Source organism: Schistocerca americana, chromosome 7, assembly GCF_021461395.2.
Source record: "Schistocerca americana isolate TAMUIC-IGC-003095 chromosome 7, iqSchAmer2.1, whole genome shotgun sequence".
NCBI classification, from domain to species: Eukaryota; Metazoa; Arthropoda; class Insecta; order Orthoptera; family Acrididae; genus Schistocerca; species Schistocerca americana.
The window spans coordinates 220018936-220033701 of record NC_060125.1 but is presented as its reverse complement, the minus strand read 5'-3'; the positions used below and the strand labels follow the sequence as shown (position 1 = coordinate 220033701).

Here is a 14766-nt window from a genome sequence, read left to right as displayed (position 1 = left end):
CGCCCGCAGCACTTCTGCTGGGCTCGTGACCATATGGGTTGGACCCTAGACGACTGGACAACTGCGGCCTGGTCACATGAGTCCCGATTTCAATTGGAAAGAGTTGGATGGTAGGTTTCGAGTATGGCGCAAACCTCACGAAGCCACGGACCCAAGTTGTCAACAAGGAACTATGCAAACTGATAGTGGCTCCATAATGGTGTGGGACTGTTGCCTGGAAATTGTTACGTTCGGCAACCTGGAGACCATTTGTAGCCATTAATGGACTTCATGTTTCCAAACAACGATGTTATGCCATCGGGGTACAATGGAAAACGACTGGTTCGAAGAACATTTTGGACAGTTCGAGAGAGTGATTTGGCCACCCAGATCGCCTGACATGAATTCCATTTAAAGGGGGTAGGACGTCAAACTGGACGACTTGGAGCAGGAGAGACACCACAGGAATTTTTAACTTCCACTGCCTACACTTTTAAAAATAAATTCATAAAACTTTGTCAGAATGACCAGAAAGGATTCAAGATTTACACTTATAGTGGTGGAAATTCAAAAATATAAGAAAATGATTTATTTTTTTTTACATTTGAATTTCACCTTTTTTTTCACTTACCATTGGCTGCATTTGTTGCTATAGGTACACTTTTCTTTATAAGTAAGGGAGATTCTTCGATGAATATTGCACAGCATACAAACCATACTTACAGGTGTATGAAACTCTAGAATTTTCCAAATTTATTAAAAACTGTGGTAAAAATTGAGAAAATTAACTATAAAATTTGAGTGTTTTCTAAACATGAAGTTTAAAATGTAAGAGCACATTCATATTTTAATAAATTAAATAATTTCTAGAGTTTCATACACCTGTAAGTATGGTTTGTATGCTGTGCAAAATTCATCGAAGAATCTCTCTTACTTATGAAGAAACGTGTACCTATAGCAATAAACGCAGGCAATAGAAGTGAAAAGATGATGAACATTGACATGTAAAAAAATTATTTATTATTTTTTTGAACTTCCACTGCTATGATTGTGAATCCTGAATCCATCCTGGTCATGCTGACAAACTTTTATGAATTTATTCGTAAAACTATAGACCGTGGAAATTAGTGTTCTGTGGTATCTCTCTTGCTCCAAGACGGCCCGTTTGGCGTCCTACCCCGTTAACATTTATGGGTCACTTCGTGCACAAAACCCTGCGCCGGCAACTCTTTCGTAAGTATGGACGGCTCTAGAGAAAGCATGACTCAGTACTTGTACAGGGGACATACAACGACTTGTTGAGGGCCTGCTGCACTAAAGCGGGTAAAAGGAGATCAGATACGATATTAGGAGGTATCCCACGACGTTTGTCGCCTCAGTGTGTATCTGTATGGTACTGGATTAAACGACAAAAATTAATCTACATTACTGGCCATTAAAATTGCTACACCAAGAAGAAATGCAGATGATAAACGGGTATTCATTGACATATTGTACTAGAACTGACACGTGATTACATTTTCACGCAATTTGGGTGCATAGATCCTGAGAAATCAGTACCCAGAACAACCACCTCTCACCGTAATAACGGCCTTGATACGCCTCGGCATTGACTCAAACAGAGCTTGGATGGCGTGTACAGGTACAGCTGCCCATGCAGCTTCAACACGATACCACAGTTCATCAAGAGTAGTGACTGGCGTATTGTGACGAGCCAGTTTTTCGGCCACCATTGAACAGACGTTTTCAATTGGTGAGAGATCTGGAGAATGTGCTGGCCAGGGCAGCACTCGGACATTTTGTGTGTCCAGAAAGGCCCGTACAGACCTGCAACATGCGGTCGTGCATTATCCTGCTGAAATGTAGGGTTTCGCAGGGATCGAATGAAGGTTAGAGACACGGGTCGTAACAAACCTGAAATGTAACGTCCACTGGTCAAAGTGCCGTCAATGCGAACAAGAGGTGACCGAGACGTGTAACCAATGGCACCCCATACCATCACGCCGGGTGATACGCCAGTATGGCGATGACGAATACACGCTTCTAATGTGCGTTCACCGCGATGTCGCCAAACACGGATGCGACCATCATGATTCTGTCATCCGAAAGAATGACGTTTTGCCATTCGTGTACCCAGGTTCGTCGTTGAGTACACCATCACAGGCGCTCCTGTCTGTGATGCAGCGTCAAGGGTAACCGCAGCCATGGTCTCCAAGCTGATAGTCGATGCTGCTGCCAACGTCGTCGAACTGTTCGTACTGATGGTTGTCTTGCAAACGTCCTCATCTGTTGACTCAGGGATCGAGACGTGGCTGCACGATCCGTTACAGCCATGCGGATAAGATGCCTGTCATCTCGACTGCTAGTGATACGAGGCCGTTGGGATCCAGCACGTCGTTCCGTATTACCCTCCTGAACCCACCGATTCCATATTCTGCTAACAGTCATTGGACCTCGACCAACGCGAGCAGCAATATCGCGATACGATAAACCGCAATCGCGATGGGCTGCAACCTGTCCCTTATCAAGTTCGGAAACGTGATGGTACGCATTTATCCTCCTTACACGAGGCATCACAACAATGTTTCACCAGGCAACGCCGGTCAACTGCTGTATGAGAAATCAGTTGGAAAGTTTCCTCATGTCAGCACGTTGTAGGTGTCGCCTTGTGTGAATTCTCTGAAAAGCTAATCAGTTGCATATCACAGCATCTTCTTCCTGTCGTTTAAACTTCGTGTTTGTAGCACGTCATCTTCGTGGTGTAGTAATTTTAATGGCCAGTAGTGTATTACAGTGGGACAACATTAAAGCTTCATTCCTACATGCGGAGTTTGGTCATATTCAGATGGTCTTTAAAAACTTTATGAAGTAGCTTTTGTATGACTTTTGTATTTTGTTAACCTTGTAATCGCTAAGAGTGTTTTGATCATTGTTTTTTTTTTTAATAAAAACGATTTGTTGAGGTATTTACCACAGGATTGGATCTTCAGATTTTTTATTTGCTTCTTTTCACGTCCCACATACTTAATTTTTTAAAAAAGAGAAATGTTCAGCCTGACAGAAACTTTTAGGAATGACTGTAAGAAACAACGTAGAGAACTGCAGTGAAAAAGGTAAAGCAATGAACTATGTATTTGGATCGTTTCAGAGGGAGATACAATAGTGGAAATCATTATAAAAGCCTACGAAAGTTATAGTACAATGTCTGAAGCATACATGTATCGAATTTACCATGAAATTAGTAGATGCAGATAACACCTAAACAATTACAAAGTTTCTTTCATAACACAAGTAACAAAGTAAGATGTGGTAACTGGTATAAAGGCACGCACTGTCTTGTTTTATTGCGTGTTAGCACTTTGTTCAACGTCCGTTCTTCATAATTACCTCAAAAATTCACTTTTGCATTAATTTTGTTAGGTTTTGTAATCCTCGCAATGAAACTGTCACCCACACTTCTCGTATCGCTTTTTTCAGCTCACATACGGCCTCAAATTGCCTTCCTTTGCGATAAACACTCCTTACAAGTATTCGCAAAGGCTTTCCGTGGGGTTAAAATCTGGGCTACGTGCAGGCCAGGGCAAGACATCGATACCTATATCTTCGAACCGCTTTTTGGTTCTAGTAGAAACATACACAGATGTAGTATCCTGTTAAAGCATTAAACTGTCGTCCAGTAGGTCGTCATACATTCTTTCAATTCTGTTTCTAGCGTCTCAGTGTACACAGAGTTCCTCCTAGTGTTCAGTCAAGCAAAGTGCAGCCAAAATCACAGCACTTCCACGAAAAAAATTTCTCCTCATTCTTACATGCTGCTCTGTTCTTAGATCATGCCAATAGTATTGAAATCTATCCTGCCCATGGAAATTAAACTTCTATTCACTAAAGATCACTTTATCCCATTCTGAAGTCCACGACATATGTTTTTCAGCATCCGCCAATCTAGCTTATGTTTGGGTGTTAATGCGGGTTTCTGAAGTCGTTTCTTAAATGCAAAATGTTTGTTATGTGACAAAATGTGTCGTACAAGTCTGGCAGTTACTGGCAACTGTAAATCTGCAATAAATTGAGAAGAATAATTGTTTGTAGCCGTTGATTTGCGCAAAAGTAACCCTTTCTATGCTTCCGATAATTTTCTGCGTTCCCCATATTTTGCGTTCTGTCCACATCGTGCGCCCAGTCTAACGATGTTATCAGTCACTGTACTTGAACAGTTAATCTTCTTGGTACTTTGATGATTAAAGAGTTCCACTTCCTTGTACATAGGGATTTTTGCTTTTTCACGACATGATAATTGTTTTTTGTGTGGCATTGTCACAGACGTGGTTCATGTACACAACATTCACTGTCACTAATAGTGTCTGTTTCCTGTCTACAATAAAGGCTTGTACACACACGCTAACACTGCGCAGAGGCGACTGCATTTATACCGAGTTCATCCTCTACTACTTGAATCGTTGATGCCTTGTTATATACTGTACTACTTGTGCCATGTCGCCATTGAATTAGTAGACTGATCTGTCTGACGCCACTGGCTCAGGTGTAGTATCTACTATCCCTCTTGCGGCCCCATTGCCAGAATCTATGAGGAAGAGCTGGTATCTGTGGGTTGTGTCCTTAGAAGGTCTTTGTTCGCCGATATATATACGGGGTTCGGTGAACCGAAAAAGGAGGCACGACGTTTGGGGATTGGCGGTAGCGTCGCGACAAGAGGTGGTCACGAGGTCCGAGGGGCTGAAGCCACGAGCTACGCAAGGAGGGCCTGCGCAGAGCGAAGATACCGGAGTACTTCAGTAGGGTCAGCGCCGACTACAAGCAGCAGGCCGACATCCCGTCGGTTGGTTGACAATATTGGTGTCGGACCACCGCTCGTGGCCTGGCTGCCCTCTTCTATCTGACTTTCATCGGCACCACGCAGTAACCGCTGCGACGCACTGTGATTCTATGGAACTGCTTTTAATAGAGGGGAGTAACATTCTGTAATCCTCGTCGTGACTTGTTTCAGTGCCTACCTGCCCTCGTTATTATTTTCTGGTTTGAACCTGGCTCTCAGAGTTTTACTCGGTCGGCTCTTTGGTCGTAAATAAAGGCGGTAGTATTGTACTAAGACACTAGTCGTCGTTTGAAAATTTGTCCCGCTATTATATTGCCTTTCCTCTCTGGTTTCTATGCGGTCATTAATGTTCCAATTAATCAGCTCTTGGTCGTAAATACAGACGCAACAATTGTACTAAGGCGTAGGTTGCCGTTATGTAAAAGAGGGACCTTGTGGTTAGATTTAGCTGTTAACCGGTTCAATTCTTTGATTGTAATTGCATTTCTCAGTCATTAGTTATAATCTGAACAACCTGTTGTACTAAGCTATTCATTTGAAATAAAAACGGGAGTGCGACAGGGGGATGGGCTCTGGCCGTTGCTGTTCAGTTGTGCGCTTGAGAAAATAGTCGGAGAATGGAACACAAATATTAAGAGTGGTAAAAGATTGGATTGCAAAAAGAAGAACCTTAAAGTAAATTGCATTGCTTTTGCAGATGATATGACCCTGTTTGCTGAAACAATGGAAGAAGCATGGGAGCAAATCCTTGAACTAAAGAAACAAGCAGCTAAAATAGGCCTTCACATCTCCTTTGAAAAAGCTAAGATATTGACAAACATCAAGCATCAAGCACTCATGTAACCTCAAGTTCAAGAACAAAATATTGAAATAGTAAAGGAATTCAAATATCTCGGAGAATGGATTAGTTGGAATGCTGGGGAAAGCAAAGCAATGGAATCCAGAAAAAATAAACTTGAATCAGCCTTCCAACTAACAAAAAATACATACAACAAAAAATACCTTTTGTAGTGTTGGCAGAAGAGCCAACACTGTTTTTCCAGAGGAGGCCGAAATGCACGCGCTTAATTACACGCTGACTGGCGTGAGGTCTGGAACAGGACAATGTCTTGAGAATTGCAAATAAAGTACGGGGGTGATATAATACTTAACTTTAATCCACAACTGTAGAACATCTCTCGTTACGGTACGTGCTTCATAATACTAATTATCAATTGAATACGGCGCCTTGCTAGGTCGTAGCAAATGTAGCTGAAGGCTATGCTAACTATCGTCTCGGCAAATGAGAGCGTATTTGTCAGTGAACCATTGCTATGAACGTCGGCTGTACAACTGAGGCGAGTGCTAGTAAGTCTCTCTAAACCTGCCGTGTGGTGGCGCTCGGTCTGCTATCACTGACAGTGGCGACACGCGGGTCCGACGTATACTAACGGACCGCGGCCGATTTAAAGGCTACCACCTAGCAAGTGTGGTGTCTGGCGGTGACACCACATCTTTCATGGGGGTTCAAGATTACACATTACAAGACAGTGATTAAGCCAGAAGCTCTGTATCCAGCAGAAACACTAAACATGAATTTCAAAGGACAAATGGAGAAACTTGAGCTAAAGGAAAGAAAAATTTTAAGAAAAATCATAGGACCAAAATTTCAAGACAATAAGATTATATATATCAAAAATGAAACTCTCTACAAGAAAACTGAAAAACTTTCAGAAACTGTGCGAAAAAAGGATATATTTTTATGGTCATCTTCTCAGAATGAATTCCAACAGATTAACCAAACAAATCTTTGACTTTTTCCGTAACCTCGAAACAAAACCCAGCTGATTTAAAGAAACTGAGAAAGACCTAGTAGAATTAAAGATTTCAGAAAATTTACTTATCGATCGAACAGTGAAAGTAATTACTAAAGATGAAAACATAAGGTTCCAAGACAAATCTACACAAAAGTCCAAACCCTTCATCTCGAAAGAAGAGCGGAAAAGAAGACCAGAAAGAATGAAGAAATACTGGGCCCTAAGAAAAGAACAACGCACAAAGAAATGATTGATACATCGTACCCCAAAGAGGATGAAATGAAAGAAGAAGAAGAAGCGGTTCGTTTGTGTGTTTGAAAGACCGGGTCATTATTGGTGCATTTTAGCTGGATCTTGTGGTTCCGCTGAGTGAGTTCCCTTGTAATAAGTGTTCACAAGTAATGTTTTAAGACGTTCCTTCAGAGCGGTCTTGATAACTGACAATCAATTTAACTTTTAAAGTAATCACAACCATCTGTCACCCTGGCTTTAGTCAAAATCAAATTGTCAGACGGGACGGGTTGGGGTCCAGTCGCACCTCGCTTGGCAATTGAAATTAAGAGGTTGGTTGCTTTGAAGTAAGCCTTATCATTGTCATATTGTTTGTTTAATCTGTTTAACCTTTAAGCACAGGTGCGCAGCTTAACCTCGAACCTTTCTACATACAGCTTTCAAACTAAAAGTTAAGTTATTTTTTTTTTTTTGAGAAATTGAATCACTCTTGTTATCAATGGTGCTTATACAGTTATCATGTGTTGCAGAAGGGCATTTAATACGACAGACTGTGTCCAGCGCGGTAGTAAACACCGCTGTTTCACCCGATAACGGCCGGGCTACAGGTCCGGCCGTCTTGTAATCAATGCTACATTGTTTGTTATTTTGCAATACAGCACTTCACATTTCTTTTGCAAAGATTAAAAGCTTATTCAATTTAAGGTTTAAGGTCAAAAGAATTTTGCAAATTTATTCATGTTGTTAAAGAATATTTTATGATTGAATGCTTCGATAATCTTTAAAACACAGTTTATACGTTTTTAAATAAAAAGGTCGTGTGAAAACAAAGTTATATTGGTGGGTCCTCCCTTCCACATTTTCCTTAATTCCAGTTAGTACCACGTATCGCTAGTGACATCAAATGCTATACCATTTGACTGCATTTCTCGGCATACTGGATTTCATACTGTTGCATATACATTGTGCACATTCTGCAACGGACAATGTTAATTTTCCTGCAAATATCCGTGCCTTTGTACGGACTCCCACTGCTGCAATGATAAGTTTCGTTTGAGACCGCTCCGTCCTTTTGCTTGTGTCTCTGCGTTTGTTATTCATAACCACGTCGGCAGCGATGCTCATCTGCTGTGGCCTTCCGCTCTGAGACTCCGTGTAGTGCAGTAGCCGGTGTAATGAGGACCATCGTCTTGCCGTACCGCCGTGACGTCACACGCCAGCGTCGACAGTCGCGCCGCGCCGCGGCGGAAGAAGCAAGCACGGCCAGTGGCGGCCTGCGAGGTCGCCGGTCCGGCATTTGCATCCAGTAATACATCACGTTTCTCAATTTCTCGCCCGCGGCTGGCGGTGCGCGACGCCACCTTCTGTAGCCGGTGCCTCTGGAGGACCCTGGCCGCGGGCTGGGACTCTCTTCCCCCTCCTCTTCTTTGCCTCACGCGCGAGGCCAGCCCGCCGCGGACAAGCACCAAAAACAGTCCTCAGCTGCCGCCGCCGCCATCGTATTCGCATTTCGCGGCGGCGGCGGCGCTGGCAATAAGTCGGTGCGTTTTATATGCGCCGGGCTTATACATTTTTCATTAAACTTGGCCGCCAAGTTCGCTGTTCTCGACGGAGGGAGATGGATCGCACCCGTCCGCGTCACGTCATGGAATCAATACGCCCGCCAGCGCCGCCGAGCCATGCATGTAAACGCCCCCGCCATCTTTTATTTATGTGTACGAATTTAGTTTGTCTTCCGGGATGAAGCACAAGCAGATCCCGGATTTAGGTATGCATTACGCCCGGAGGCGCACCGGAGCACCGATGTACGGATTTCGAAGAGAGCTGGAGAGAGAGAAAATAATTCTTCGTCTTGAATCTGAGAGATGACGGGTCATTCCCCGCAGGATGCACAAGTAGCACGGGTGAATTATCCACCTACATTAATTTCTTACTTTTTGATCATCAACTTTGTGCAAAAAGTATCTTAACATTGACTTCTTTTCTATTGGGTTGATGCATAATTTCAAAGCATGTTTCCCTGGGTTTAACAGACACAAAGATAGTATAAGAAGAGACTCCAGTCATCACTAGTATATTCTTATTCACCATGTACAATAGTCTGCCAACGCTGGGGTAACTTTTCGATTCCACGGTAGGAATCACGTGGCTCTGAGGCGATGAACTCGTCGAGCCATTTCGGAATGCATTTTCGTCTGGAAAGGAAGTTCCTTGAAGGTTGTTCGGTAGAGAGTGGGAAAGGCCGTACGATCAGGTGAATAAGGTGGCTGCGGAATGACTTCCCAACCCCACTCATGTAGAATTTTTTTTGTCAGTCTAGAAGAACGCAGGCGGGCTTTATCGTGGTGTAGCATCACTTCACGCGGTTTCCCTGGTCGTTGTTCTTGGATTGAGTGTGCAAGATGTCTCAGTTGCTGACAAATGTCAACAGTGAGGGTTACATCGTCGCTGTTTCACCAGATGCATAACATTATCTTTTTTGGAAGTGCGAAGCTTTTTGTAAGGGCAGTTGCTGCTTTGTTTGGGCTCAACCATTGCTATCTTTTCCTTATGTTAGGCCGGCCAGAGTGGTCGAGAGGTTCTAGGCGCTACATATGGTTCAAATGGCTCTGAGCACTATGGGACTCAACTGCTGTGGTCATCAGTCCCCTAGAACTTAGAACTACTTAAACCTAACTAACCTAAGGACATCACACACATCCATGCCCGAGGCAGGATTCGAACCTGCGACCGTAGCAGTCGCACGGTTCCGGACTGCGCGTCTAGAACCGCGAGACCATCGCGGCCGGCTTAGGCGCTACAGTCTGGAGCCGCGCGACCGCTACGGTCGCAGGTTCGAATCCTGCCTCGGGCATGGATGTGTATGATGTCCTTAGGTTAGTTAGGTTTAAGTAGTTCTAAGTTCTAGGGCACTGATGACCTCAGAAGTTAAGTCCCATAGTGCTCAGAGCCATTTGAACCATTTTGAACCTTATGTTAGGTGTAAAGAACCATTCTTGTCACCAGTAACAATATAGGATAGGAGTGGTCGCTGTTGTTTATGAGTCAACTGATGACGAGCAAGAAGAGATGATCATATGACCACCCAGTGGCTTTTGTGATTTTGGCTTAGAGCACGCGATACCACACACCCGCTTTTTGAACCTTCCCCATAGCTAATGTGACACGAGGCTGCAGCGATCTCAGTTCACCACATTTGTCAAATATCGAGTAAACTGACATGGAGCATTGTTGATTAATGCGTTTTAACGATCTTCATCAAACCCTGAAAGTCTTCCTGAAAGTGGAGAGTCACTAATGTCAAAACAATCATCCTTATTTTCTTGCCGTGATCTGTCTATTGGCATTATCCCCACACACGGTGCAATTGTCTCTAGCCCTCCGCTGCTGTCTCACTGAACTCAAACAGAAGAATTTGTTGGAAATGTTCTGATTTCTCCACTTGACACTCCATGTTCTGGCATCCATAGCTCCACCCACTGTCTCCAAGTGCAAAATGACGATATGCAAACTCCAATAGCAACAGTGAACTACAAACAAAAAATGACAATCGGTAACTAAATCCATAGCGACAATAATATCACCATATAAGTAATAGTACTTATTTTGGACTTCAGAATTTTTAATTTCCTCGTGGTTGCGGTGTGTTTCATGTTTTTCACTAAACGAGGCCAAGCATTACGGGTATAGTACAACAAAAGGTTTAAGTCAGGGTCTGCATCTGTGGCCTGAGCAATTTTCCTCTAGCGGACGGGAAAAGTCTCTAAAAAGTTCAGAGTCCTGCGCATCGGTCTGACAACAAGATGCAGAAATAGCATCGAATTCAGAACCAGGACCAAGAGGAAGACTAGAAAGGGCATCAGCATTTGCACGCTTCGACGTGGGCCTGTACAATATTTCGCACTGATACTGTGACAATAACAATACGGTTCGTCACTAGGTAAAACTTCCGACCAAATAGATAATGGTGAAACTTTGTTACAATAAATGATGACTAACTGAAAACCTCAGCTGCTGACAGGTGTTATTAATATACCTCGATGTGGACAGCTGAAAATGTGTGCCCCGACCGGGACTCGAACCCGGGATCTCCTGCTTACATGGCAGACGCTCTATCCATATGAGCCACCGAGGACACAGATGAATAGCGCGACTGCAGGGACTTATCCCTTGCACGCTTCCCGTGAGACTCACATTCCCAACTGTCCACAATTCTACATATGTATTGTACCTTATAGACATTTGCTTAACCACTCTATGAGAATTCTGCTCATTTTGGCAGATATCGGCCCAACATATGGCAAATGTGCAACCTTTTGCAGTTCTTCTTGTATCTCTTCAGGAGCTCGTGGTCTTCCGGTAGCGTTGTCGCTTCCCGCGCACGGGGTCCCGGGTTCGATTCCCAGTGGGGCAGGGATTTTTTCTGCCTCGAGATGACTGGGTGTTGTGTCGTCTTCATCATCATCATTCATCCCCATTACGGTCGGAGGAAGGCAATGGCAAACCACCTCCACTAAGACCTTGCCTAGTACAGCGGTGCGGGTCTCCCGCATTGTCCCCTACGCTCCTCGGAGTATGGGACCTAATCATCATCATCTTCAGGAACCTCTGGCGGGGAAACAGGGCGCAGGGCCATTTGAACCATTTTGAGAAATCAGTACCCAGAAGAACTACCTCTGGCCGTAATAGCGGCCTCGATACGCTTGGGCATTGAGTCAAACGGAGCTTGGATGGCGTGTACAGGTACAGCTGCCCATGCAGCTTCAACACCATACCACAGTTCATCAAGAGCAGTGACTAGCGTATTGTGACGAGCCAGTTGCTCGGCCACCGTTGACCAGAAGTTTTCAATTGGTGAGAGATCTGGAGAATGTGCTGGCCAGGGCAGCAGTCGAACATTTTTTTTTGTATCCAGGAAGGCCCGTACAGGACCTGCAACATGCGGTCGTGCATTATCCTGCTCAAATGTAGGGTTTCGCAGGGAACGAATGAAGGGTAGAGCCACGGGTCGTAACACATCAGAAATGTTGCGTCCACTGTTCAAAGTGCCGTCAGTGCGAACAAGAGGTGACCGAGACATGTAACCAACGACACCCCATACCATCACGCCGGGTGATTCGCCAGTATAGCGATGACGAATACACGCATCCAATGTGCGTTTACCGCGATGTCGCCAAACACGGATGCGACCATCACGATTTTGTAAACAGAACCTGAATTCATCCGAAAAAATGACGTTTTGCCATTCGTGCACCCAGGTTCGTCGTTGAGTACACCATCGTAGGAGCTCCTGTCTGTGATGCAGCGTCAAGGGTAACCGCAGCTATGGTCTCCGAGCTGATAGTCCATGCTGCTGCAAACGCCGTCGAACTGTTCGTGCAGATGGTTGTTCTGTTGCAAACGTCCCCATCTGTTGACTCAGGGGTCGAGACGTGGCTGCACGATCCGTTACAGCCATGCGGATAAGATGCCTGTCATCTCGACTGCTAGTGATACGAGGCCGTTGGGATCCAGCACAACGTTCCGTATTACCCTCCTGAACCCACCGATTCCATATTCAGTCATTGGGTCTCGACCAACGCGAGCAGCAATGTCGCAATACGATAAACCGCAATCGCGATAGGCTACCTTTATTAAAGCGGGAAACGTGGTGGTACGCATTTCTTCTCCTTACACGAGGCATCACAACAACGTTTCACCAGGCAACGCCGGTCAACTGCTGTTTGTGTATGAGAAATCGGTTGCAAACTTTCCTCATGTCAGCACGTTGTAGGTGTCGCCACCGGCGCCAACCTTGTGTGAATGGTCTAAAAAGCTAATCACTTGAATGTCACAGCATATTCTTACTGTCGGTTAAATTTCGCGTCTGTAGCACGTCATCTTCGTTCGTCCTGAAGATGCCCCTGCGATGGGCTGAAACCGGTCGGCACTGAATAAATAAAAAAACGCGATTAAGATTTTTTGTAATTATTACTAAGTTTATATTGGGATTAAGGTCGTGGAGAATCTCATTAACCGGACACCGGTTTCCAGCTAAGCTCGGCTTGGAACCCAGCACTCGAACTTCTGAAGATGCAACATAGGCAACATCCAGACTCCAAGGGACACAAGTATAAAGATGAAATTAGAGATAACACCCCAGTTCATGTAATAATGGACGTACGGAAATGTTACCTCAGATAACACACACAATACCTGAGGACGTTCTTCCAAGTCTCGAGCGACAATTTGAACACAATCGGCCCGTAAATAACACAAAATAGATAAGGATCCTACTGCTCGAGTGGTGAGGGAAACACCAGAACTTCTGACTAACAGTTCCTTACCATAAGACGTAATTAAGAAACTAGAATCAAATAGTTCAGTTCCATCTAGGCTATATAGATTGCCGAAGATCCACAAGGATGATGTGCCATTACATTCAATTGCGAGTAATATTGGAGCATCCACTTACGACTTAGCAAAGTATTTGGCGTATTTGCTCTCAGACCAATGGTACGAAAGTGTCCACACCACATAACGAATTCAAGTGATTTTATCAGCAGACTTAAGTTATTGCAACTGCGAAGTTATGACTTGTTGCTCAGTTTCGACGTAGTTTCACTATTTACAAACGTACCTCTTGTGGACTCACTGCACCTTATTGGCAATAGGTTTGGAGCTGACATTACAGCGCTGTTTGAGCATACCCCCTCCTCTTCATGTTTTTTTATTTAACGAGTTTTACGAGCAATCAGACGGTGTCGCCATGGGGAGTCCTTTGTCTCCCCTGGTGGCCAATCTGTTTTTGGAAGATTTTGAGGAGCGAGCACTCGTCTCGGCCACTTTTAAATCAACAGTATTTTAGCGATTATAGTTTGGCCTCATGGTTTGTATCATTTGCGAGAGTTCCTACAACATCTGAACTCCATACACAAAAACATAAAATTTACTATGAAGTTGGAGAAGAAGGGTTGCCTGCCGTTTTTAGACGTATTGGTGCGACGTAAGAACGATGCACACTTGGTCATTCGGTATATAGAAAGCCCACTCATACAGACCTTTACTTGTAAGCCGCTAGTTGCCGCCATCCGGCACAAACGATGGGTGTTTTGAAGACATTGATTCACCGACCCCACATTATCTCTGGCACCGATAGTTTGCAAACGGAACTGGAGCACTTGCAGACTATTTCTGAAGAATGGGTAGTCGTCCCAGCAAGTGGAGAGAGCGCTGCAGACCTGTAAAAGATGGAACAAAGAAGAGCAAGAGGCCTTTAAAACGACTGCCTATTTACCATATATTGATAATATTTCAGCGCAAATAAGTAGAATGCTAAGAAAATATAAAGTGAAAGCAATCTTTCGCCCTCCTTCAAAAATTTCGTTGCTGTTGGGACCTGTCAAAGACGACCTAGAGCTGCGCAAGGCAGGTGTTTACGGGATTCCGTGTGAATGTAGCAAATCTTATATAAGGCAAACGACGCGTACTGTGCAGGACCGCATTGTAGAACATCAGCGGCATACTCGCCTTCTTCATACTTGTATGTCTGCCATCGCCGAACACTGTATTTTCACTGGCCATGCCATGAATTACAATGAGAAAAAAATGTTGTCCATACGTCTAACTTTTGGGAGTTCTATTATTAATGAATCCGTGGAAATACAGCTGTCTGATAATGAGTCTCTTATTAATCGTGACGGCGGTTACCAATTGAATTCGGCATGGAATACAATCGTCGAAAAACTTCGCGTCCTCCGTAGGTGAATCCACCACGCATTTGCCGGAGGGGCCTTAAATACCAGAGCTCAGGGAGTTTTCACCAGTATCACCTGAAGATGGCTAGAAGGCTCTGCGCCGAAATAATGTGGCAGGAAGTTGCAAACATCCGGCAGTTCGCCCGAAATTTTGTGGAACAATTGCTAAGTGCCTTGTTGACAAATCTGG

General features: G+C 44.3%; 1 non-coding gene across 1 annotated transcript; it reads right to left on the bottom strand.

The window, feature by feature from the left end:
* Positions 1–10901: 10901 nt before the first annotated feature.
* Trnat-ugu lies at positions 10902–10975 on the bottom strand. The gene has a single exon. It is a non-coding gene; the product is annotated as a tRNA-Thr (tRNA).
* Between the last annotated feature and the right edge of the window lie 3791 nt (positions 10976–14766).